The sequence below is a fragment of the Medicago sativa genome, chromosome 3 (genome assembly GCF_051527215.1).
Source record: "Medicago sativa cultivar Bolivia chromosome 3, Bolivia_mono, whole genome shotgun sequence".
Lineage (NCBI taxonomy): Eukaryota > Viridiplantae > Streptophyta > Magnoliopsida > Fabales > Fabaceae > Medicago > Medicago sativa.
The window spans coordinates 36106595-36134514 of record NC_140751.1 but is presented as its reverse complement, the minus strand read 5'-3'; the positions used below and the strand labels follow the sequence as shown (position 1 = coordinate 36134514).

The following is a 27920-nucleotide window of genomic DNA, read 5'->3' as shown; positions in this document are numbered from 1 at the left end:
TTGCCATTGAAAATTTTCTCTCATAAGAACCAAGTGTAACTAGTATAGTATAATAGAGATTGGCTTTAAAGAAAATATCTACTTTCATCTTCTTATCCACACACAAACACACACGGTAACCCCACACACACACACATGCATATTCTAATTCTTTTATAAATATATGTATATGCAAATCAAAGTTGCTCATTCACACTTCCTCTCATTCTCTCACTTCAACTTCTCTCTTCTTTCTTTCACGTTTCTTTTCTCTACTCTCCTTCTCTCTTCTTTCATCTATGTTCTTCTTCATTCTTCTATCTTCTCTCCTTCCCCTCTCAAAACCGTAAAGCTCTCTCTTTTAATCTCCTTTTCAACTTCTTGTATTCCTCTTGGCTTTTGAGTTTACAAATACTCCATGTTTTAAAATAAAATGAAATATAAATCCAAAGAAAATTGGAGAAAAAGTTGTGAACCAAAAATGATCCATTTAACATGGTGGTGCTTGTGATCACTTTAGCATGTAAGCTTCTTTTCTATCTTCATCTTTTCCCTTTTAAAACCGTGTGCATATATGGTGTTGTGTCGGTGAAGTTTTTCTCTAAATCCTATTCACAACTTATTTTTGTACTTGCTCATGTGTTAGTATATATTACACAAAGATAGCAAAAGGAAACAATTTATTTTCTCTCTTTTGGTTGAAGTTGCCGTTATTTGGTTTTCTTTTCCTTCAAATTTTCTGTTTTGTGTTTATTATACCCTCCTTCTAGTCTTGTTGCTCAAGTTCATTTCTCATGTTCTGGCGTTCCTTCATTTAAGGCCTTTCATTTTGTTCACTAGATTGATTAATAATTTACATATTCACCTCTAACCGTTAAAAGCTTTAAGCACCTTTCAAAGAAGATAATGGACATATTAGTGGATTTTATAGACAAAGTTTCTAGTGTAAAATGAATAAGCTTACTCACTAATAAACTAAGAGGTGGTTCATAAATTAATTTTTCATAAAGCTAAATATTATTATCTAAGCAAAATATATTTTTGGACATATTGGACTTTTAACGTGTGTGTATATGCATATGGACGATGCCAAGAAAAATGAATATATGGACATTGGGACTTTGACTTTCCTCCGAATCATGACTAACAAAATATATAACTATGTGTCGATATAAAGAAAAAAATAATGTTAAAGTAGACTTAAGAGTTGAAGCTATGGACTTTGGAATGAAACTTATTTTTGGTGTAAAAATATATTATAGAATATGCTTAAACTTTTACCACTTTTTGTCTAAAATCAATGGTTTATTTAGTAACCCAAAAAGAATGGTTATTTGACACTAAATATGTATTGTTTTTAGAATGAATAGCTTAACAATTTTTATATATATGCGCTGAATATTTTTCATCGTAAAATTTGTAGGAACAAATTGTGTATTATGCGTTTTTAGTCCCTTAGAAAAAATGGGTGACCATGATCTCAATTGCTTTAAAAATAAAAGAAAATGATATGTAGTTAAAACTTTAAAGAATACTATTTTTAGAATAAAAAGCTTAGAGTTTTTACATATGGGCTGGACTTTTCTCGACGTAATATTTGTAGGAAGAAATTATTGTACCATGTCTTTTTAATACTTTTAAAAAAATGATTATGATCTCAATTGTTTTAAGAACAATGAAAAACAATACTCTTGACGTTGTTGATAATTTTAGTTTGCGCGTTTAAAGTTTTAACGGACTTAACGAAGTTTGGGAAGCGACATAAAATCAAATGAGACTCTCGAATTCTTCTTTAAAATTTAATGACAAAAACGTTAAAGATCATTATAATTTAAGGTTGGTTTAAAATAAGGTAATCTTGATTAAAGTTAGAAAAGTTTTCTTGATTAAGAGTAATTTTCCGGTGTTAGTTAATTTTAGGAATAGAAAACTTCTAATAGTGTTAACTTTGATCTAAAGAATTAAAATAAATAATAAAAGGAACGATAAATCTCGACTTTATTCATGATCTTCAACACCGTGGTCTCCTTGGGTAGAAACTAGTTGAGTTTTATCTTTCTTGCTTTCTCTCGAGTCCGATCATCTCTCTCTATACTCCTTTAGTTTTCTTTTCTGTCTCCTTGAGTGTTGGTGTTGTGAACTATTGAGAAAAAGTGAGATTGTGAGAGTTTGAGTGACATATGGGAAAATTAATGAGTAAGAAGAGAAATAAATATCTTTACTTGGAGAGCTATTGGTGTGAGCAAAATATCTACAATATCATATGTGAAGGTTATTGAGTTCTTGGGGGACTTTGATGACTAAAAGATGTAAAAGTGAGAAAGACATATTGTTTTGGATTAAAAGCTAGTCGAGGTAAGGGCATCTATCCACTTTTTAGATATATTTATACACTATTCCTTGTTATGTATATCTGCTCCGTATTTTCATACTTGTCTGATGATATATTTGAGATATTGCATATGTAAGTTGTTGCATTAGCATATAAGGGGAATCGTATGCTCATGCATTTCATAGTAAACGTGGCCACCAGAGAGGAGTCACGAGGTGCACACCGGAGAGGTGGCACTGGGTGCGTTGAAGACCACCTTATCCCGTAGTGGATCATTGAGTCTGATAGGTGAGTAGATACTCATCTCCTTAGTGGCGCGGCCACAACCCTCTGCGGAGGTGTATTAATTCCGGAATCATTTGCATGTGATGTCCTGTGATAGGCTTCACACTCATGTAGAGTCGACATATAGGCATTGCATTAGGAATCGAGTCTTAATAATATTTATTAATCTTAATTTCTACTTGTTTTCATACGTGGGTTGAAATGAGATCTTCAATCCACCTATAATATTTGCTCTGTTTATGCTTCTTGGATATTTGTTATTTTTGGATTGGCGACCCTTTCAGTGGATATGTGGGCTATACGCCATTAGATTATGATGATCCCGATGGAGTCTAGATACGACAGCGGACGATGATGAATCCACCACCTCGGATGCGCGTACTATTTCGCCTTGGGGGTTTAACTTAGCTTCGGGATAGATAAAGTTCACAGGGGACGTACTCGAGACCAGTCGCATAGTTAGTAGGAGAAATCCTTTAGGGTGAGGTCATTGGTAGGTCCAGTTCCCAACTTTATATTTTTTATAGTTAAAGATCAGCTTAGGGTTTTTTTTTATTTTAGTGAATACTTTTGAAAGGAAATTCTCCCTCTGCGTAGGGATGTACCTATGTCTTGTAAATTATTCCGTTGCCAAACAAAGCTTTATATAACTCTGATGTTCATTTTAAAAAGTAACCTTTAGTTTATTTTGTTCTTAAACGTTTATAACTTGTGTATAAAAAGGTTTAACACTTTTCTTTCTTCGTTAAAAAAAAAATTAAACACAATATTTGGTGCTGAAAAACGGGGCGTTACATTGTGGTATCAGAGCTTTGGATGACTTTTCTTAGAGTCTTTGAGTCGTCTGTCCTAAGCTGATCAATAGTCTGGTTTAGTGGGAGAAATTTGTTTCGAGTCTTGTTGTACTCTGAACTTTTTCCCTTTTGTGAAGCAAGTTTTGCTTCCTTTAGTTGATCTTTTCTTAACTAAAACAAGCCCTTGTACCACATATGTGTTAAGGTATCACTAGGTTTTGAGTCTTGTAGGAGCTTAGTGGGTCCGAGAGGCAATTTCTACGAAATATAATTTTTTTACCCCTACAATCTATCGAGATTTATCTCGAAGTGGATTGGATAATATTTCATTAAGTCACGTTGAAGGGAACATGTTTTCTTATCTACGGTTATAGTGTGTATAGACGTCAAATACATTAAGTTAAAAGGGTAAGAGATCATCACTTTATGGGCCCTTAAAGGAAAATATCTTTGTGTTAAGTTAAGGACGAGTTAAAAACTATAGCGTTTGGATTTAGGCGCCTGAATGGTCTAGTAATTAGTGGAAATATTTCCCAAATCAAGCGAATGTTATTTAGTTAAAGCGTAAAATTGCTAAAGATAAGCTCATAAAGTGTGGTTTTAAATATTATGTATGTGAATTTAGGAGAATGATACGGTGAGAGGAATACCTCCAAGAGAATTTTTCGTAGTACTACATGTTTTATTGTCGTTTATGACTAATAGAAGTATTTGCATCTCCAAGTTTCGAGGACGAAACTCTTTTTAGGGGGTAGTAATGTAAGACCCGTAATTTTAGAAAATAAATAAATGTTAATAATATAATATTATGCTACCTCGTTTATTTTAGTTTACGATAAAAATAAATAATACCTTTGACGATGAATTTTTATCGCTACTCGAATATTTTGTAGTTTTTGTCGCGATAGCGACTCATGATAAATTTTTCAGAAAATTTCTCGAGAATTTGATATTCAGTCTCTTCCATAAACGGAAATTTTACCGCGCTTAATTTTTAAAACAAACTCCGTTTTGTACGAAATTTTTTGTATAAACTCATAAAATTATTTATGATTGATTTATGTTATAAAAATATTTTTGCCATTGAAAATTTTCTCTCATAAGAACCAAGTGTAACTAGTATAGTATAATAGAGATTGGCTTTAAAGAAAATATCTACTTTCATCTTCTTATCCACACACAAACACACACGGTAACCCCACACACACACACATGCATATTCTAATTCTTTTATAAATATATGTATATGCAAATCAAAGTTGCTCATTCACACTTCCTCTCATTCTCTCACTTCAACTTCTCTCTTCTTTCTTTCACGTTTCTTTTCTCTACTCTCCTTCTCTCTTCTTTCATCTATGTTCTTCTTCATTCTTCTATCTTCTCTCCTTCCCCTCTCAAAACCGTAAAGCTCTCTCTTTTAATCTCCTTTTCAACTTCTTGTATTCCTCTTGGCTTTTGAGTTTACAAATACTCCATGTTTTAAAATAAAATGAAATATAAATCCAAAGAAAATTGGAGAAAAAGTTGTGAACCAAAAATGATCCATTTAACATGGTGGTGCTTGTGATCACTTTAGCATGTAAGCTTCTTTTCTATCTTCATCTTTTCCCTTTTAAAACCGTGTGCATATATGGTGTTGTGTCGGTGAAGTTTTTCTCTAAATCCTATTCACAACTTATTTTTGTACTTGCTCATGTGTTAGTATATATTACACAAAGATAGCAAAAGGAAACAATTTATTTTCTCTCTTTTGGTTGAAGTTGCCGTTATTTGGTTTTCTTTTCCTTCAAATTTTCTGTTTTGTGTTTATTATACCCTCCTTCTAGTCTTGTTGCTCAAGTTCATTTCTCATGTTCTGGCGTTCCTTCATTTAAGGCCTTTCATTTTGTTCACTAGATTGATTAATAATTTACATATTCACCTCTAACCGTTAAAAGCTTTAAGCACCTTTCAAAGAAGATAATGGACATATTAGTGGATTTTATAGACAAAGTTTCTAGTGTAAAATGAATAAGCTTACTCACTAATAAACTAAGAGGTGGTTCATAAATTAATTTTTCATAAAGCTAAATATTATTATCTAAGCAAAATATATTTTTGGACATATTGGACTTTTAACGTGTGTGTATATGCATATGGACGATGCCAAGAAAAATGAATATATGGACATTGGGACTTTGACTTTCCTCCGAATCATGACTAACAAAATATATAACTATGTGTCGATATAAAGAAAAATATAATGTTAAAGTAGACTTAAGAGTTGAAGCTATGGACTTTGGAATGAAACTTATTTTTGGTGTAAAAATATATTATAGAATATGCTTAAACTTTTACCACTTTTTGTCTAAAATCAATGGTTTATTTAGTAACCCAAAAAGAATGGTTATTAGACACTAAATATATAGTATTGTTTTTAGAATGAATAGCTTAACAAATTTTATATATATGCGCTGAATATTTTTCATCGTAAAATTTGTAGGAACAAATTGTGTATTATGCCTTTTTAGTCCTTTAGAAAAAATGGGTGACCATGATCTCAATTGCTTTAAAAATAAAAGAAAATGATATGTAGTTAAAACTTTAAAGAATACTATTTTTAGAATAAAAAGCTTAGAGTTTTTACATATGGGCTGGACTTTTCTCGACGCAATATTTGTAGGAAGAAATTATTGTACCATGCCTTTTTAATACTTTTAAAAAAATGATTATGATCTCAATTGTTTTAAGAACAATGAAAAACAATACTCTTGACGTTGTTGATAATTTTAGTTTGCACGTTTAAAGTTTTAACGGACTTAACGAAGTTTGGGAAGCGACATAAAATCAAATGAGACTCTCGAATTCTTCTTTAAAATTTAATTACAAAAACGTTAAGATCATTATAATTTAAGGTTGGTTTAAAATAAGGTAATCTTGATTAAAGTTAGAAAAGTTTTCTTGATTAAGAGTAATTTTCCGATGTTAGTTAATTTTAGGAATAGAAAACTTCTAATAGTGTTAACTTTGATCTAAAGAATTAAAATAAATAATAATAGGAACGATAAATCCCGACTTTACTCATGATCTTCAACACCGTGGTCTCCTTGGGTAGAAACTAGTTGAGTTTTATCTTTCTTGCTTTCTCTCGAGTCCGATCTTCTCTCTCTATACTCCTTTAGTTTTCTTTTCTGTCTCCTTGAGTGTTGGTGTTGTGAACTATTGAGAAAAAGTGAGATTGTGCAAGTTTGAGTAAGAAATGGGAAAATTAATGAGTAAGAAGAGAAATAAATATCTTTACTTGGAGAGCTATTGGTGTGAGCAAAATATCTACAATATCATATGTGAAGGTTATTGAGTTCTTGGGGGACTTTGATGACTAAAAGATGTAAAAGTGAGAAAGACATATTGTTTTGGATTGAAAGCTAGTCGAGGTAAGGGCACCTATCCACTTTTTAGATATATTTATACACTATTCCTTGTTATGTATATCTGCTCCGTATTTTCATACTTGTCTGATGATATATTTGAGATATTGCATATGTAAGTTGTTGCATTAGCATATAAGGGGAATCGTATGCTCATGCATTTCATAGTAAACGTGGCCACCAGAGAGGAGTCACGAGGTGCACACCGGAGAGGTGGCACGGGGTGCGTTGAAGACCACCTTATCCCGTAGTGGATCATTGAGTCTGATAGGTGAGTAGATACTCATCTCCTTAGTGGCGCGGCCACAACCCTCTGTGGAGGTGTATTAATTCCGGAATCATTTGCATGTGATGTCCTGTGATAGGCTTCACACTCATGTAGAGTCGGCATATAGGCATTGCATTAGGAATCGAGTCTTAATAATATTTATTAATCTTAATTTCTACTTGTTTTCATACGTGGGTTGAAATGAGATCTTCAATCCACGTATAATATTTGCTCTGTTTATGCTTCTTGGATATTTGTTATTTTTGGATTGGTGACCCTTTCAGTGGATATGTGGGCTATACGCCATTAGATTATGATGATTCCGATGGAGTCAAGATACGACAGCGGACGATGATGAATCCACCACCTCGGATGCGCGTACTATTTCGCCTTGGGGGTTTAACTTAGCTTCGGGATAGATAAAGTTCACAGGGGACGTACTCGAGACCAGTCGCATAGTTAGTAGGAGAAATCCTTTAGGGTGAGGTCATTGGTAGGTCCAGTTCCCAACTTTATATTTTTTATAGTTAAAGATCAGCTTAGGGTTTTTTTTATTTTAGTGAATACTTTTGAAAGGAAATTCTCCCGCTGCGTAGGGATGTACCTATGTCTTGTAAATTATTCCGTTGTCAAACAAAGCTTTATATAACTCTAATGTTCATTTTATAAAGTAACCTTTAGTTTATTTTGTTCTTAAACGTTTATAACTTGTGTATAAAAAGGTTTAACACTTTTCTTTCTTCGTTAAAAAAAAAAATTAAACACAATATTTGGTGCTGAAAAACGGGGCGTTACACAAAGCATACTTTTACTGCACATATAGAACAAATGAGTATTATCCTCGCCAAAATCATCACACACTGCACACCTATCAGTACACTGAACTCCTTTATATTGCAAACGGATTCTCGTGGGCAAGCAATTACGGCAAGCTCGCCAAAGGAAATTCTTAACTTTCGGGGGCAATTTTAAACTCCAGATACAATTCCAGTTACCCGGCACACGGTGTTGAACAACTGCCACATCATGATTTAGGATATCCTTATAAGCACTTTTAACTGAATAAGTACCATCCCTCTCGAACTTCCAAACATGCACATCATAAGATACCGAAGGAAGCAACAGAGTGTTAAAAATATTTCTAGCAGTAACATTGTCAAAAAAAGTATTAATGAGCTCCATATTCCATTGTTTCTGGGTTGTAATCAACAAGTCAGAAACAGTGATAGATGGCCACTCCAAATGATGATGAGTTGATGGTAAAATTGGAGCAACATTACTGATCCAAGGGTGATCCCAAACTGGAATGTGTTCGCCTGTACCTATACTCCACTGAAAACCACGTCGAATCACATCTTTAGCACTCCAAATACTACGCCAAACATAACTAGGATTATGGCCTATACTAGCTCCAAAATAGTCACTTCGAGGAAAATATTTAGCTTTGAGTAAACGAGTGATTAAAGACTCTGGAGAAGAAACCAACTTCCAAACCTGCTTACCAACCATAGCCATATTAAATGCCTTTAGGCCCTTAACTCCCATACCTCCAAACACCTTCGGAACTGAAAGACGCTCCCAAGACAGCCAGTGCAATCCTCGAGAATTTGCGGAATTATGACCCCACCAAAAGGAATCTTTTTTTCTTTATTTCTTGTTGTAACCAATGCTAGTAAGCCTTTTCTTTACACCATTTTAAAAAAAAAAAAAATCATATACACACTATTTGATCACTTATTGACAATCATTTATTCTTATATGATATCGCAGGTATGTTTGTCTGCAAAGTTGACATTGATTGTCCACAAATATTATGTTTCGAGAAACAAATAGCGAAATGCATTGATCGTATGTGTGAGTGCGTAAATTGTTAAGTGCATTGATCATAGGTGTAAGCGTATAATTTTATTTTTATGTAATATTGTTGGTAATTTTAATTTTTATCAAAATTTCGTCTATGTTTCTTTGATATTAATTTTCTTTGACAAGCTGAAAATCATATTATTATATTATAAATGTGTTGTTACATTTATTTTTGCAAAGAAGATATTGAAAACAACATCCTCCATGTAGATATACAATTTCTTTAACAAAGAAAGTCAATGTTTTAATATATTTAGTTGTTGTTTTTATATTTATTTTTAAGATATTATTATATTATAAATTTAAATAAATTCAATTTAATATACTTACACAATCTATGATATTATTATTCGTGCACACAAACTTATTTAATATCCTCGGGCAACGCCGGGGCTCTAAACTAGTACTATATATAAAGAAAACTATCCCTTTCAGCACTTTTGGGTTGAACTTTTCTTTTCAAAAATACCATCAATTTTCAATACAAATAACACATGTAGCAAATAGATAAGAATAAATTCAAATATTAAAACAAATGTTACAAACACGATATGAACACACACACACACAGATATATATATATATATATATATATATATATATATATATATATATATATATATATATATATATATATATATATATGGTTTTGTTACAAGCCACCCTTTGGTGGTGTCTTTTAACAAGTCACACCTTAAGGTGTGATTTTCACTTTTAAGTTATAACTTTGCTAAAAGACATCTTCATAAAAATAAGTTGGTGTCTTTTCGCAAATGCTCATAGAGTAACTTGATAAAAGACACCTTCATAAAAGGTGTCTTCTATCATAACCCATATATATATATATATATATATATATATATGTGTGTGTGTGTGTGTGTGTGTGTGTGTGTGTGTGTGTGTGTGTGTTTTCATATCATGTTTGTAACATTTGTTTTAATATTTGAATTTATTCTTATCTATTTGCTACATGTGTTATTTGTATTGAAAATTGAGGGTATTTTTGAAAAGAAAAGTTCAACCCAAAAGTGCTGAAAGGGATAGTTTTCTTTATATATAGTACTAGTTTAGAGCCCCGGCGTTGCCCGAGGATATTAAATAAGTTTGTGTGCACGAATAATAATATCATAGATTGTGTAAGTATATTAAATTGAATTTATTTAAATTTATAATATAATAATATCTTAAAAATAAATATAAAAACAACAACTAAATATATTAAAACATTGACTTTCTTTGTTAAAGAAATTGTATATCTACATGGAGGATGTTGTTTTCAATATCTTCTTTGCAAAAATAAATGTAACAACACATTTATAATATAATAATATGATTTTCAGCTTGTCAAAGAAAATTAATATCAAAGAAACATAGACGAAATTTTGATAAAAATTAAAATTACCAACAATATTACATAAAAATAAAATTATACGCTTACACATATGATCAATGCACTTAACAATTTACGCACTCACACATACGATCAATGCATTTCGCTATTTGTTTCTCGAAACATAATATTTGTGGACAATCAATGTCAACTTTGCAGACAAACATACCTGCGATATCATATAAGGATAAATGATTGTCAATAATAAGTGATCAAATAGTGTGTATATGATTTTTTTTTTTTTTTTGAAAATGGTGTAAAGAAAAGGCTTACCAGCATTGGTTACAACAAGAAATAAAGAAAAAAAGATTATCAAGGCATAAACAAACTTAGAAATTTGAGTCATAGTTTTATGAGTTCTTAAGAGATCTTAGCCCTTTTAGAGTTGTAAGAATCAAATCAAGAATTTGGAACTTTATTTAAATGTCTCTCTGAAAACAATCTTGTATATTATTTATAATAATTTTATTATACTTTTTTTCTTTCTCGTTCATCCTTTCATAATGGACAAGGGAAAATTTTAAAAAACTAAACAATTTGAAATATTACATAAACCAAAAAATGATTGTAGAAATTATAATGCATTGAAGAGGTGGCAACACATTTATTTATAAATTGAAATTACCATAGAATAATTAAAAAATTTGGACAAAATTATAGGGTGAAAATTTATTCATAAAATATACCTGTTAATGAAGTCAAGAGTAAGGGTGGACATCGGGTGTAATATCCCACACGTCAGTAATGGAATATTACCAGTCAAACGTGTCAGAGGACAAATGTTCACAGAAAGTAAGTATGACAGAGAATGTTTATCAACGACAACGGACAAACACGAGTTAAGTATCAGTGTCAGTTAAACACAATTATGGTGAAGGGCATTATGGTACTTTCACGCAAAAGGGGTATTTAAGTGATTTGGGGTCAAAATAGACATAATTCATATTCTTTCTCTCTCTAGGTTTTGAGAAAAGAAATTCTCTCCTCCTTCTCTCTACTCCATCGCCTCTCTCCTCAATCTTCTTCCCTCAAACTTCCACAATCTTTTCAATTGGTAATCAAGCATGAAGTTTGATGATCTTTTGTGCAAGAAGCAACTATTGACTTTGGATTTATGCTTAAGCTTCAAATCTTCTCTCCTTCATGAAGTTAGGGTTGGAAAGATGTGAAGTGAAGGTGATGCTTGGAAGCTTGGTTTGGTAGAAAAAGTAAAGGATCATGGGTGAATCAAGAACTAGGGTTTGGTTTGCTTGAGCTTGGAACTTGGAGCAATCACAAGAATCATGTTAGGTGAGTTCTATAGATAGTTTATCCACCCTTGGGATCATGTGTTTAATCTTGTAAGGAAACATGAATTCTTAGGGTTTTATGTGTTGTGATTAGTTGCCCTTTTCATGTCATGCTTGCTAAACATGCAAATACTTGCTGAATGAATGTTTTTCAGGTATTCTATGATCCATAGAGTTAAAATATGCTTTTGGTCACTTGGTTTTGAGGTTTTTGAGCCAAAAATGCCATTTTTGCAAGTTCTAGACTGTCATAACTCGTCGGGGCAAGCAAGTACTCGCCATGGCGAGCTAGACCACAGAACACAGGGTCTGCTCTCCACCAACTCGCCACCAACTCGCCATGGCGAGCTGACAGCATCAAAACTTCATGTTGGCTCGTTTTAGGCAGTTTTTGGCAGTTTCGTGCTGGGATTTTCCCTGTGATGTTTTTACAAAAGTAAACCCCTCAAACAAAGGTCCTTTTTGATAATCTTTTAAAAGGTTTTCTTGAGAATGAAGCAAGTACTTAACATAATTAGTAATGCATGGCGTACGAGAGAATGATATGATATAAGTCTGGTAGCAAGCTAATCTTTAAGGAAGGGAATGAATGTAGAGCCTCGACATAGTTTGTCGAGAACTAGAATGCTAAGCATGAGTCCCATGTATGATAAGACGCGAAGTGATTAGTGTATTCTCTTCGTATGTGAACTAGAATGACCATGTAAGCATGTTAAGCCGTGAATAGATAAGCTAATCCCTTCATTATGAATGAGTATGCCTATTTAGGAAGTTTACCGCCAAACGGGTAGATCACGGACCCGTGGTAAACGAGCAAGTATGTTTAGGTTTAACCCTTCATGTATGTATGATCAAGACTCTGATGTATGTGTAGTTGACCACAGATAGGATCGATTAAGGATCTGTGGTAAATGAGTATGTAAGACGTAGGTGTCGTGTGAACGGGATAAGCTCCGCAAGGGGGCCCGCACGTCACTGAGGGAGTCCGATGTGCCTTAGCTAGGTTTTCATCGGTCATGTATGGGATTGTACTTGGGGTTACTCCACCCGGGGCTCTCCGTAAGTTACAACTAAGGTAGTGGGACCATTGGGTTCCAGGTAAATGTTCTAATTGTTGTTGTTAGTTGAGCTTGATCAACTCAATTTAGCATTCGACGATTAGGACGGAAGCCTGAGAGCTGAATAGGACCCAGGAGGAACGAAGTATGTGATGAAGAAGAACTGAGAAGTGTGAACTCGGAGCAAGGAATAGTAAGAATTTAATCGTTCCAGAAGGTGGCCGGTTGTAACAGCCCGATTTTCAAAACAAGAGTGCATTTTTTTTCTTTTTAAAATAACTCAATGCCATGCACTAAAGGATTCAGGATCGTCTTTAATTTAAAATCAGAGTAAGTAAAACATTTTGAAAGCATTACCAACAATACAATCTGAATCAAATGTCACATTTTATAAAACAATATTAGGCAATGAGCTTTTAATATCAAATCATGCACTGCGAAAGTATAAATTAGTGTTCGAGTATTCATTTCCCATGGTAGTATCATTTACAGCAGTGCCCAAACAAAAGAAGTAAAAATACATAAACATAAGACACCACAAGTAAAACATCTAAGCTGATCCTTAACTCTGAACTGGGATGACATGGTACAAAATCCCACCAATGGCATCAAGCCTGACTGCCAAACTGCTACACCTCCAAAGCCTTTGCTATTCCCGCAAAGCACACTCCCTATTTGGATATGGGGCAAAGCCCGATCCACGAATTAATGTAAAGGGTCACGATCTAATAACAACACAATTACAAAAATACTGCAGGCATATATACTAGCATGGTAAATGGCATCAGCATAAACATTCCTCACACAAAATATAATGATGCACAATTAGCCTAGCAAATGCAGACTCTACATGTGTGATACAACCTCCACTGGCCTATCACATGCAAATGATTCCGGAATAATCCACTCCACAGAGGGTAAGAAAATCATGATTCTCATAGATTTAAGGTGGGTTCCTTCACGGCAGTCCACACCCCGCGCGTCCGTGCGTCTCCACAGACTACCGCGTACTATAAGACCAGATTTAAGATGGGTTCCTTCATGGCAGTCCACACCCCGTGCCTTCGTGCGTCTCCATGAACTACCGCGTATTATAAGACCCAATCTCATAGATTTAAGGTGGGTTCCTTCACGGCAGTCCACACCCCGCGCGTTCGTGTGTCTCCACGAACTACTGCGTACTATAAGACCCGTGTGTCCAACGGACTAACACGTACCATGAAATGCATGAGCATATATTGTCCACTCAATATGTGCAAATGCAACTCTTATACATCATTCAACATATGTAGTATAAAAACATGCCTCAACTGGCAGTTCACATATTATCTTTCAATTCATATCAAACAACATTTCATGAATCAATATGCATTTAATATATTTATTCATAAATCATATGAAAGCAACGCAAATCAACATATCATAATCAAGTTGATTGCAAACAAATCCCACACTGGGCAAACACATTCACTTAACATATCATATTCACAATACACACAATAGCACATACACCATCCAGGCATTTAAGTAACTATGATGTTGAAGAAAGTGCCCTTACCTGAGCAAAGCATTCCTTATAATGTACAGCTCTACAACTCGTAAGCATCTACCTCAGGAACGTCTCTAAACCCTTGAGCTAAGTATCCTAACAGATACAATAACTTAGGTAAATATCGGCTCTAAAGCTTCCTACCCATTCTAGGTGAAATTCAACTCGGAAATATGTTCAACTTCAATAATTCCAAAAACTTAAATAAAATGTTTTCCAAAAGAGCCTTCGTCTCAAAACCTTTCAAAACACTTAATCACCATAAATTTGACAAAAGTAACTGTGGAGAACTCTCTCTCATCAGAGACTTTTCTTTCGAAAATTTATTTACTCAAAACATTTTGTTCTTTAGACAATTTTAAAATAACAATGTTTCCAAAATATTCTCCAAATACTTCGATGAGACTAATTTAAATTGCATTTTTCCTTAAAATCACCCAGGAAATATTTTCTCAAATACTCTAAGTCTTCTGAGAGACCTTAAAGATTTCTAAACAATTTGACAAATACTTTTCATGTTCAGGTGAATCCCAAAATATTATCCGTTTTGAAACCTCTTTTCAAAACCACTCAAAAATAAGATAAAATGAATCTGACGAATTTTCGACAAAGTCTCCTTTGTGTTTACATCGCATACCAGAGCCTCTGGCTCAGTCAACCTAACACAAATTCACAGACAAAATATTTTCACCACTCAACAGTTCAAACATAAAAATTCGAACTCTGATAGTGTCAGCAGTCACTTCCAGCGTCAGCTCAACACAAATTATTTTAAGAAAATCCCAATAAATTCATCCGTTGTCGAAACGTCGCGAACCATAAGTCCATTTCGACTGTCTCAACGACGCGAATCCATTGGTCAACTCATTTTCACATTTCAACAGTTTTAAAATGACGAAAATGCCCTTGTACGGTTCAGCCCTTTCATCCGGACAACATTTTTCAAAAACTAATCGGTTGAATCAACTCATTTACTCGTCTAAAGCATAAATATCAAATAAAATTCACAGTCCAACACTTTTCCAAAAACACTAAAATTTTAAAATGATCCGATCTTAAATTTTCTTTAAGATCTATACTCATACGGACTTACCCAACAACATTAATACATAACATCATGCAAGAAAACCAAAACTCGATACTCTTACCCTTACAAATATCAAAACCGTGATTTAAAAGAGGAAAAAGGAGAGGAATACCTCATCAAATGATAGTGAATCACGCATAGGAAGGTAGGATTCGTCGCTAGCTTCGTTTTGATATCTCGTTTGCGCGATTCGGACAAGGAACGAAGAAGTTATGGCCAAAACAAGATGAAGATTATGGGGAGGAGAAGACTTACGGATTTGGAGAGATAAGAGAGAGAAAATTGTGATTTTGTGAGTTTTGGACCACAAGCTTACTATATATAGTAGGTGGATTGGTTTGGAATTAAACCGGACCCGGTTCTCGCGGTCTAAGGCACACGTAACTGATAAAGTTCTATCCTAACTCTGATGAACATTTAACCGGTTTCAAACATCTTAGAACTGTCTCCTTATTCAAAAATCACTATTAATCTCTAATATTTTTCTTTTCGGGAATTTTCTCAACTCGCAAATATGATATTGCTAAATTCCCAAAACGAATAGTAAATTCCCTGGATGAATATAATGACTCTCAAGGTCCATTAATATTTCATTTGCAGGCGAATTCATATTTGATTCTACAAGATTAAGAAAACACATACTCATGCATTCCCCTTAACTCAAGTCACAAAAACATAATCATTCTTAACAAACATCATGAAAATCATACTCAATCACCCAGAATAGAAAAACAATATATGTGAGTCAATCCTAGACCTCACATAACTAACTTGCTCTTCAAGTTTCCATTCAAAATAATAGTTTTGGAATCAAAATAATTTTTCGACAAAATGTCATTTATTAACAAAGAAAACGTCAGAACAAAATACAAAGCCCTAAATTTAGTCGCAGCTAAATTATGGGTCTTACATTACAACCCTCCAAAAAGAAGTTTCGTCCTCGAAACTAAGATAATAGTAACAACTTATCTAGTCATTACTACTACCAACAATGACATGACAATACACCTACTGTGACCCTTTACAAAGTCGTATAAACTTCAAACTCTAGACACACATCTAGACATCACAACTCGAGTACTCCACTCAGGATCACCTCAAAGAACACATAAATACAACACTAGGTCCCTCAAGAGCCTAGGTCCACAATCAAAATTCTTGATGTCTCCACGTCTACCCTCCAAAAATTTCACACTACAACACTGGGTAAGATTGACTTATTCCATTCAACATGATGTTCACTTTCTATCAACAACACATTAAGGATGATCAGTTCCCTAATTTGTCAATAGATAGCTAGCAGTCATGATGGTGTCGTAGACCATCTTAACCAAACTGTAACAGTGTTTCTTGCAACCTGCACTCAGGTCTATCCTGAGGCACAAGGAATATAATCATTCCAACATAAACATCAATTTCCATTAGTTTCTTTATTCATCTTGCTTCTTTCCAGTGAATAAAAACCTCAAACACTCAACTTAGAACCTCCTAACTTTCACAAAATTGCTTTATCAAGCCTCATACAAGGTTAAGATCCTCAATTCAAGCGCTATACTCCTTTAGCCTTCCATATCTATCATTTTAATCACATCTCTTAACGAAAATTCTCTCTTGAATTTTTCTTTAGGCTTCATCACCCATTTGTTTTTCATCTCAACTGAGTCCTCAAAACTATATAAACCTCTCGAATAGCTATCAAGTGTAGAACATTCGTAACGTCCAAGACAAAATACACAAACATTCACTGCTACCCCGACCACGAAGTTGATACAAGAACCACGAAGTCACCGCTTCTATAGGGAGTTTTTATCCCTTAATAATATTCATACCTTTTTGACTTACGCCAGTAACGCAACTATACTGATATGAATCTCTTCACATAAGAATCCTATTAAAAATTCAAAACTTGTTGACAAGTTTAAACAAACACCATCTTAAATGGACCAAAATGTTACAACTAACGTTATACTCAATGCTTAACAATACATTGTTTCACCTTTAAAGTCATACTATAACAATATTTACATCGTATTTTTGTCCAAGATTACCAATACTCACATCACGCCTTAGCATCTTAAGTCTCAAGATCAACACCTAACTTGTAGCAACATACCTTAACCAAAAATGTTTTCTTCATCGGATCAACATTTATCCTCACAGGAACTCTTTATACTTTCCTTCAATAACCATGTGATGTCACAAACAAGTCTTTCCTCCCGTAAACTCATAGTCTCTTCTCAATAATCCATCTGAATCTTAATACATTTCAACTTTAGGGTCCTCATGAAATCCTATATACAAAATATATCTTAAAACATTTCCATTCTCATCATTGTTCAACTATCAATGTTGTCAACATCTCAAATCATTGATTTTTCAACGTGTTGATATCACGCCTTGGTATACTTCACTAACCATTTCATCATAAACGAAATTCTCTAAACTCTACTTAGAACTACTTCATCCTACCTTTCTGAAAGTCGTAAGTACAACTTCAACATCCTCATGGATTTCCTGCAATCATTCCTTACCAGACTTAAGTTCTTCCACTCAAAAGTACTTACTTTTTCAGTCAGTTACACACAATAAATATACATTGTTAACATCGATGAAACAATGCCCTTAAGTCCAAAATTCAATACCACAGTGGCAAGTTCCAAATCATGTGTGTTAACAATTCCTTCATAAATTCTCAATCTTGCAAGTCATATCTTCCATCTAATACTCATAACGCATCCCGAACCTTGGCGGAGTCCATCACCGTAGTCACTTAAATTTCCTTTTGATTCCAACATTTTCTCAATTCTTAGACTGCCTTTACTCTCTTGTCCATGCCGAACACTAACCTGTCGAGTAACTACTTTGTAGGCACTACCCCTTTGCAGATACCTCAACTTCATACTTTTTGACTCACTGGTCAAAATCCAAAACCATAACCGATTCAAAGTTATGTTGGGTTATTTCATAAACGTACATGATCCAAACTTCTCTTTTCTTAACGATTATTGTCATAGCGGAATAATCTTGTAATTTTCCAATTTCACTTGAGTCATCAAGACCTAACCAAAGATCATGGAATCCTTTTATCCCAAAAGAATCATCTATTATGCATAGCTTTTGGTTACCATCATAGACACATTTCACCAATTGACGAGCCCCCATCTCATAAGCACAACTTCTGGTTACCATGACATATACACTTCTTCACTCATCGATGAGATTCCATCTTACTCTCACAACCTTCATCCAAAATTAGTTTCCTTATATTCCCAAATTTCAAGTACACACTTTCTCCCGTTACATCTCAAAATATTACTCGGTCCAATCTTGAATTTTGTCGCGTTCTCTTAAACTATTAGGTTCCTCTCAAAGCATACCTAACTCCAAAAATTTACTTTACGGCTTTACGTCAAAGTACCACCGAAATCACATACTTCACTTATCTCACAAACAATTGAAACTCATAACCAAAATCCCAACAATTAACTTGTTCAAGAACAACTCATCCAATCACGAAACAATCTGATAAGTGAAACACATTGTTCACGCTTAGTCATGGAATAAATCTTATTTAAGTTCCCATAACATTCAATTATCACTTCCATATAATCCAAGAAGAATCATTACATCTTAAATACAAGGTATCTCTTGGTTCACCACCCCAAATCTAGCCGATAATATCTCTAACTTAAGATCCAACCACCTCAGGGTTATCAATCAAACCATCACTCTAACACCACTCAAGCATTCTGAATGTTCAGACTCTCCCGGTGCTCAACAGTCTTAACGGTCTTAACACTCGCGCAACTGCACAACGCCTCAAAGCTCATTCCCCAACAACATCCATACTTCTGATTCTCTTAGATCATACAGATGTCAACACTCATCTGCAAACACTTTGTTTCAAACCTTTCTCCTCAAGATATCCATCATTAAAAGATCTACGTCCCGAATCTAAACTACCTCGGGCACCTAGTCTCACATTCCAAGGCAACTACTACCTTTCAATCCTTTACTTCACATTACGAAGTCTAATCGCTTCAACATGCGGCACCCTTTTAGCTCAAAAAAAAAGTATCTTAGCTCGTATTCAAGACTTCACATACGTCATGACTGACAACTCTTCTTAATGCACCACCACTGTGGTCACATCACTTCACCAATTACCAACTTTGTTATGTTTCATCTTGAAATTCACCGAAGAATACATCCAATGCCCTCTTCAAAGTTTCTCAAACTTTTCTCTTTCCAAAAGACTTTCCATCAATCGAGCGTTCACCGATCCCAACATAACACTCGTGAGTGACTGCCAGTCAAGGCAGCTCCCAAACCTTGGTACTAGTCTGAACCCATCTCAATTCTAACTTACTGCAAACTTGTCCTCTCTAAACCATTGCATCAAAAGGGGATCAGGAACAATCGTCGACCACAATCAACTAATGCTTTAAGTTCTAGCTACTCTTTCTACTAAGATGCTAAAACAAATTTCTCCACATCAAGGAATAAACAACTACATAAGCATATCATACTTGGCCCAAAGCAAAACACAAAGCACAAAAGGACACCAAGCACTTATGTGTACTAAACCCGACTCATGATCAGCTTAGGACACCCGACTCACAGCCCTTGAAGTAAATCTACTACCATGCTCTGATACCACAATATAACAGCCCGATTTTCAAAACAAGAGTGCATTTTTTTTTAAAATAACTCAATGCCATGCACTAAAGGATTCAGGATCGTCTTTAATTTAAAATCAGAGTAAGTAAAACATTTTGAAAGCATTACCAACAATACAATCTGAATCAAATGTCACATTTTATAAAACAATATTAGGCAATGAGCTTTTAATATCAAATCATGCACTGCGAAAGTATAAATTAGTGTTCGAGTATTCATTTCCCATGGTAGTATCATTTACAGCGGTGCCCAAACAAAAGAAGTAAAAATACATAAACATAAGACACCACAAGTAAAACATCTAAGCTGATCCTTAACTCTGAACTGGGATGACATGGTACAAGATCCCTCCAATGGCATCAAGCCTGACTGCCAAACTGCTACACCTCCAAAGCCTTTGCTATTCCCGCAAAGCACACTCCCTATTTGGATATGGGGCAAAGCCCGATCCACGGATTAATGTAAAGGGGCACGATCTAATAACAACATAATTACAAAAATACTGCAGGCATATATACTAGCATGGTAAATGGCATCAACATAAACATTCCTCACATAAATTATAATGATGCACAATTAGCCTAGCAAATGCAGACTCTACATGTGTGATACAACCTCCACTGGCCTATCACATGCAAATGATTCCGGAATAATCCACTCCGTAGAGGGCAAGAAAATCATGATTCTCATAGATTTAAGGTGGGTTCCTTCACGGCAGTCCACTCCCCGCGCGTCCGTGCGTCTCCACAGACTACCGCGTACTATAAGACCAGATTTAAGGTGGGTTCCTTCACGGCAGTCCACACCCCGCGCGTTCGTGCTTCTCCACGAACTAACGCGTATTATAAGACCCAATCTCATAGATTTAAGGTGGGTTCCTTCACGGCAGTCCACACCCCGCGCGTTCGTGCGTCTCCACAAACTACCGCGTACTATAAGACCCGTTCGTCCAACGGACTAACACGTACCGTGAAATGCATGAGCATATATTGTCCACTCAATATGTGCAAATGCAACTCTTATACATCATTCAACATATGTAGTATAAAAACATGCATCAACTGGCAGTCACATATTATCTTTCAATTCATATCAAACAACATTTCATGAATCAACATGCATTTCATATATTTATTCACAAATCATATGAAAGCAACGCACATCAACATATCATAATCAAGTTGATTGCAAACAAATCCCACACTGGGCAAACACATTCACTTAACATATCATATTCACAATACACACAATAACACATACACCATCCAGGCATTTAAGTAACTATGATGTTGAAGAAAGTGCCCTTACCTGAGCAAAGCATTCCTTATAATGTACAGCTCTACAACTCGTAAGCATTTACCTCAGGAACGTCTCTAAACCCTCGAGCTAAGTATCCTAACAGATACAATAACTTAGGTAAATATCGGCTCTAAAGCTTCCTACCCATTCTAGGTGAAATTCAACTCACTCGAAAATATGATCAACTTCAATAATTCCAAAAACTTAAATAAAATGTTTTCCAAAAGAGCCTTCGTCTCAAAACCTCTCAAAACACTTAATCACCATAATTTTGACAAAAGTAACTATGGAGAACTCTCTCTCATCAGAGACTTTTCTTTAAAAAATTTATCTACTCAAAACATTTTGTTCTTTAGACAATTTCAAAATAACAATGTTTCTAAAATATTCTCCAAATACTTCGATGAGACTAATTTAAATTGCATTTTTCCTTAAAATCACCCAAGGAAATATTTTTTCAAATACTCTAAGTCTTCTGAGAGACCTTAAAGATTTCTAAACAATTTGACAAATACTTTTCATGTTCAAGTGAATCCCAAAATATTATCCATTTTGAAAGTTGCCCTAACTATGACGGATCTCTATGACAAGGAGATTCCTTCTAAAGTCGTCAAGGAAGATACCTCTTCAAAGACTGCTGTTGTTGGTGAAAAATACACCAAGTTATCCTCTGATGTTGCAACACCCACTGAAGAAAAAGGTAACCCTGTTTCCACTCATAACTCTGTTGAAACCGGTTCTTGTGAAAAATTAGGGTTAGATGTTTTGAATGATGCTATAGAAAGTACTAAAAACATGGGTGTTAGTAATCCTGATAATGAAATTAGTGGTGATGATTCTGTTGAGAATGCTCCAAAAGAAACCCTAGGTCAAGAGAATGTTGAACCGGATGTTAGCACATCCATGGGTCAACCTGCTAAGCCATCTGATGAAGAAGGGGATATGAGTGATGATAAGGTACCTAGTGTTAAGTCAGATTCAGAAAAGGAGATGGGTCCCAATAGGATTGTGGAAGAAGAGGGTAGTGACTCTGGTGATGATTCCAGAAGAAATGACGCAGAAGCTGTTGAAAGTGATAAAGATGTGGTGGATGTTAATAAACTCAATCTGGAGGATGTTCCTCAGGCACAGACCCTTGGTGATAACATGGCCAAGATATTAAGAAGTAACAAAGGAAAGGTTGTTCCTTCTGCTAGCAAAACTTCTAAGAAGACTGATACCACTGTGACTGGAACTCCCAAAAGCATAACAAAGTCTGCTGGTGTTGGTCCCAAGAAAGGTTGGAGTAAAGTTATGGTGAAAGCTACTGCTGGAAGTTCGAAAAAGAGGAAAGTTGTCTCTTCAAGTGAGTCTGAGTATGATGTTGAGAAGGATGTTCCAAACATCATTCCGTCTGATTCCAAGAAAGCTGATAAGAAAGATGTACAGGTTGTAGAAGATGTGCCCATCGACAAAATATCTTTCCATCTTCCAAGCTTTGCTCAGAGGTGGAAATTTATTTTCCATAGGAGACTTGCTTTAGAAAGAGAGTTGAGTGAAGAGGCCTTGAAGATTGAAGAGGTAATGAGTTTGATCAAAGAGGCTGGTCTGGAGAAAACAGTGTGCAAGCTAGGAGAGTGCTATGAAAAGCTGGTTCGAGAATTTCTGGAAAGTATTCCTAAGGACTGTGACAATCCTCTCAGGAGAGATTATCAAAAGGTATAAGTTAGCGGAGAATGTGTCAACTTCTCACCCAACATCATAAATAGCTTTCTAGGTGTTGAAGGAGGTGTTGCTGAGGTGGAAGCCACTGACAATCAGATCTACAAAGAAATCACGGCCAACAAGGTGAAAGCTTGGCCAAAGAAAGGGAAGATTTCTTCTGGAAAGCTGAGTATGAAGTATGCAGTTCTCAACAGAATTGGTGCTGCTAATTGGGTTCCTACCACTCACTCTTTAGACATTGCAACAGGTTTAGCTAGGTTCATCTATGTTGTAGGATCTAATACTAAGATGGACATTGGGAGGTATGTCTTTGATCAGACCATGAGGCATGCTAAGACTGATGCTGTAAAATTGCCTATTGCTTTTCCCACCTTGCCGTGTAAGATCATTCTGAGCCAACACCCTGCTATCATCTTTGCTGCTGATCTGGCTATGAAGAGGGAATCTCCTCTCACTTTCCACCAGAAACTGTTTAAAGCTCATCATGCTCTAGATCTTGTTGGAACATCTGCCTCTGAAGTACACCTGTGTCATGCTGGATGAGAGGAAGGCTAAGTTTGAACTGATGATCCACACCCTGGAAGGAAAGGATGCTGGTACAGAAGATAAGGAGGCTGAGAGTGAAAAGGGAGATGATGATGAGGTTGAATCTGAGAAAGAGGATGAAGAAGCAGAAAATGAAGACGAGGAAGCTGATGACAAGGATGAAGAAGAAGCATCTGGGAGTAGCTCTGAGGCAGAAGAATAATTTTTTTCTGTTTCTTTTGCTGTGTTTGGATTTTCTTTTGTTTTATGGGCTATGCCCTGAATATTTTGAGCACTGTATGTGATATGGTCTGTAACAGCATATTTTCCTGCACTGTATGTTTCTTGGTACTCTTGTGTTAAACATCTCCTGCTTTGAAGATTTGTTTCTCTGTTATGGCTCTAATCGTTTGGCATATTTTATGGCTAAAAAGGGGGAGTAGATATGCATGACTTGTTTACCATGTTTGTTATCAGTACTTTGTTATCAGACATTCTGGTCTTATGAAGAATTCCTGAATTGTGTGGTCATATGATAGTAGGAAGATTAGTGTTCAGATAATGTGATAATGTGCCTGTTGATGTTGAGACATTCTGATGAATGTGTTGAAGTCTTCCTTGTTAAGACATCTGCTTATGCATGCATGTTTTCATATTGATCTAGTTCGAGCAAGATTCTATTTAGTATGCATGTATTCAGGGGGAGTAAAAGATATCTATTTGTGCTCCTTGAGGGGGAGTAAACTTCTGTGTCCCTGAATGTTCTTGTGGATGTTGGAACATCCTGATGGTTTGAGCTACTGAATATTGTTTCTTATATTTCTCTAAGTAGCGTGTTGTGACAGTTGACTGTCTGTTTAGGATGTACAGGAATTTATTTTTCCTTATACGTCCTCTGCTGCAAGACTCTGATTTTCTCTTTGATACCTTTTAGTTTCTCTTGTCTGCATAATTCCATATGTTAATTGTTGTGTGAAAATAATTGAATCAGAATCTGAGATCTGTAATATAATTCTTCTAGTCCTGAAGATTATGTGTGATGACTGAAGAACTATATTTTGGTATCTTTTAGAAGTCTGAGAATGTGAACCTTTCTTCAAGGAAGATTTTAATTGTGAAGATTGAAGGAAAGGTTGCGTGTGCTATCTCTCTATTTTAACAGGTGTGGGCTGAATTTGTTTTAGCCAAAAATTTGCCAAAGGGGGAGATTGTTGGATATTTGTATGTTGGCTTCACTTTTTCCTAAAACAAATATTCAATTCAGATGTGGAACACAATGTTCCAACATCCAGACCTGGTCTGTACGTTCTGTGGTTTGCCTATGTTTACGCACGCGCTTGCTTGATTCAAGGAATCCACGCCAGCTTGAGTTGGTCTGAACCGTGTGCAATTATGATGAGATCAGAACATATGTGATTTCTTAAGGAATTGTTAAAATGACTTAGGAAAGTATTTTTAAGGTGACTTTTAATGAGCCTACCTTCTAGGAGTTTCCATATCCGTCCATGTTGCTTAATCAATAAGTCACTGATCCGATCTGAAGCATGATTGAAGGAATGACACGCCTTGCTTCAGTATATAAAGGAGGTTGCAAGACATGAAGAATTATTCAAGACATTGGTTTACAAAATAGTGTTTTGTTTAGGTTTTGAGTCTTTTGTTGTGAGCCTTTCGTGTATCATCTTGATGCATGTTTAGGACTGTGCTTTGAGTTGTAATACTGTGCACTACTCTGAAGCTTTTAAGCAAGGAGCTAGGTAGATTGTGAACTGCATCTAAGCTTTTAAGCAAGGTTGCAAGTTGTTATTTTTGAGGGTAACCTCATTTGATTTGAGTCTGTAATTTGGGAATCACAGGGGATTGTGATCTGTTGTAAGGGAGTGAGCTGGGATCTCAGATCTAGGAGTTTCTTGGTTGAAGTCTAGTTGGGGTAGGTCCTAGGTCATAAGTGCAAACGTGGTTTGCTGAGAGCTTCTGAATACGGACTGCACTAGTGGATTTCCTTCCTGGCTTGGTAGCCCCCAGAGTAGGTGAAGTTGCACCGAACTGGGTTAACAATTTCTCTGTGCCTCTTTTCCTTCCGGTCTGTTATTTTGTTTTGATATGATTGTGCTTGTTATCTTAATGTTCTAAACATCTTATACGACATCTATTACTGTGTTTTGTGTTGGAACATCGTTTAGAACATCTTAAGTCTAACGTGCCAGAATAACAACAAGTCTTCACATTCTGAGGATCTAATCATTGGAAACAAAGATAGTCCTAGAAGAACAAGATCATATTTCAGACAAGAAGAGACTATGATAGGACTTTTATCAGTGATTGAACCTGCTACAGTTGATGAAACACTTTCAGATGATGGTTGGATACTAGCTATGCAGGAAGAGCTTAATCAGTTTCAAAGAAATGATGTGTGGGATCTGGTACCCAAACCTCAGCATAAGAACATTATTGGAACAAAATGGGTATTCAGAAACAAGTTGAATTAACAAGGTGAAGTAACTAGAAATAAAGCAAGACTTGTTGCACAAGGTTACAGTCAGCAAGAAGGCATTGATTATACTAAAACATTTGCTCGAGTTGCAAGATTGGAAGCAATCAGGTTACTTCTTTCCTATGCAGTTAATCATGGCATAATATTATATCAAATGGATGTCAAGAGTGCATTTCTAAATGGAGTCATTGAAGAATAAATGTTTGTCAAGCAACCTCCTGGTTTTGAGGATCTTATGCATCCTGGCCATGTTTACAAACTTAAGAAATCACTATATGGCTTGAAACAAGCTCCCAGAGCTTGGTATGATAGACTAAGTAATTTCTTGATCAAAAATGATTTTAAAAGAGGCCAAGTTGACACAACACTCTTTAGAAGGACTTTTAAGAAAGATATTCTTATTGTGCAGATATATGTTGATGATATAATATTTAGTTCTACTAATGCATCTCTTTGCAAGGAATTTTCTAAGTTAATGCAGGATGAATTTGAAATGAGTATGATGGGAGAGATGAAGTTCTTTCTTGGAATTCAAATCAATCAAAGCAAAGATGGAGTATACGTTCATCAAACAAAGTATACTAAGGAGCTTCTGAAGAAGTTCAAGCTTGAAGATTGTAAAGTGATGAACACTCCAATGCATCTAACCTGCACTTTAAGCAAAGAATATACTGGAACAAAGGTAGACCAGAAGCTGTACAGAGGTATGATTGGTTCTTTGTTATACCTCACTGCATCTAGGCCAGATATTTTATTCAGTGTATGCTTGTGTGCAAGATTCCAATCAGATCCTAGAGAATCTCATTTAACTGTTGTTAATAGAATCTTCAGGTATCTGAAAGGAACAACTAATCTTGGACTCCTTTATAGGAAATCCTTAGATTATCAGTTGGTTGGATTTTGTGATGCTGATTATGCTGGTGACAGGATTGAAAAAAAGTCAACCAGTGGCAATTGTTAATTTCTGGGTGATAATCTTATATCCTGGGCTAGCAAAAGACAAGCAACTATTGCTATGTCTATAGCAGAAGCAGAATACATCTCAACTGCAAGTTGTTGTACACAACTACTTTGGATGAAACATCAGTTGGAAGACTATCAGATTAATGCTAACAGTATTCCCATTTATTGTGATAATACTGCTGCTATTTGTTTGTCTAAAAATCCAATTTTGCATTCAAGAGCTAAGCATATTGAAATCAAACACTACTTTATCAGAGATTATGTTCAAAAAGGAATTTTAGATATACAATTCATTGATACTGAGAATCAATGGGCTGATATATTTATTAAGCTTTTAACTGTTGAAAGATTTGATTTTATAAAGAAAAATTTGAACATGTACTTTGTGTCTGATTAAAGTTTGCTTGCTCAAGAATAGGAATTTAGGTTCTGAAGTCTGTTCAGAAGTTGTGGTCCATCAGAAGCTCTTTATTGAGGTTCTGAGGAAAATGCGCTTCTGATGATGACGTCAGCATCTGAAGTCCAGAAGCTGGGTTTTGTGCTCCTGAATAGCAGAGTTAGTGGAAACATTGGAAGTTACTTTTTAGTGATACCTGGCCCAATAACTTGGCAGTTACTCTGAGAACTTCTGACGTGACTTATTTGTATTGGTGAGTAACTTAAGAGGGGAATGATGATTATAGCTTTGAATGTACTATCACGCGCCCCCCTTTGTCATTAATGCTGTTTGTTTGTCGTTTTTGAATTGCAATCGTTTTACTCAAAACACTTAGTCAATTCACACACTACTCACTTCACTTCAAACACTTTCCTCTTTCAACCTTCATTGCGAAGTAAGCGTATCTCCCTGCATCTCATACACTTAGAACCCTAAATCTTCATCATCATCTATGGCAACATCTAGTTCAAATCAAGATATTCCAGAATCAACCTATAGCATGCAACAACAAAATG

At 35.3% G+C, this 27920-nt stretch overlaps 4 long non-coding RNA genes across 4 annotated transcripts; 1 reads left to right on the top strand and 3 right to left on the bottom strand.

The window, feature by feature from the left end:
• The first annotated feature begins 4655 nt into the window (after positions 1 to 4655).
• Positions 4656 to 7750, top strand: LOC146937384 (uncharacterized). The gene is made up of 2 exons (XR_015030929.1): positions 4656 to 6803; positions 7376 to 7750. It is a non-coding gene; the product is annotated as an uncharacterized LOC146937384 (long non-coding RNA).
• A 1924-nt stretch (positions 7751 to 9674) lies between these two features.
• Positions 9675 to 10824, bottom strand: LOC146937383 (uncharacterized). Its single transcript, XR_015030930.1, has 2 exons — positions 10592 to 10824; positions 9675 to 10487 (listed from the first exon to the last, which is right to left on the bottom strand). It is a non-coding gene; the product is annotated as an uncharacterized LOC146937383 (long non-coding RNA).
• Positions 10825 to 13108: 2284 nt separating this feature from the next.
• On the bottom strand, positions 13109 to 15573 carry LOC146937382 (uncharacterized). Its single transcript, XR_015030931.1, has 3 exons — positions 15414 to 15573; positions 14224 to 14310; positions 13109 to 13336 (listed from the first exon to the last, which is right to left on the bottom strand). It is a non-coding gene; the product is annotated as an uncharacterized LOC146937382 (long non-coding RNA).
• A 4602-nt stretch (positions 15574 to 20175) lies between these two features.
• Positions 20176 to 21403, bottom strand: LOC146937381 (uncharacterized). Its single transcript, XR_015030928.1, has 2 exons — positions 21290 to 21403; positions 20176 to 20403 (listed from the first exon to the last, which is right to left on the bottom strand). It is a non-coding gene; the product is annotated as an uncharacterized LOC146937381 (long non-coding RNA).
• Between the last annotated feature and the right edge of the window lie 6517 nt (positions 21404 to 27920).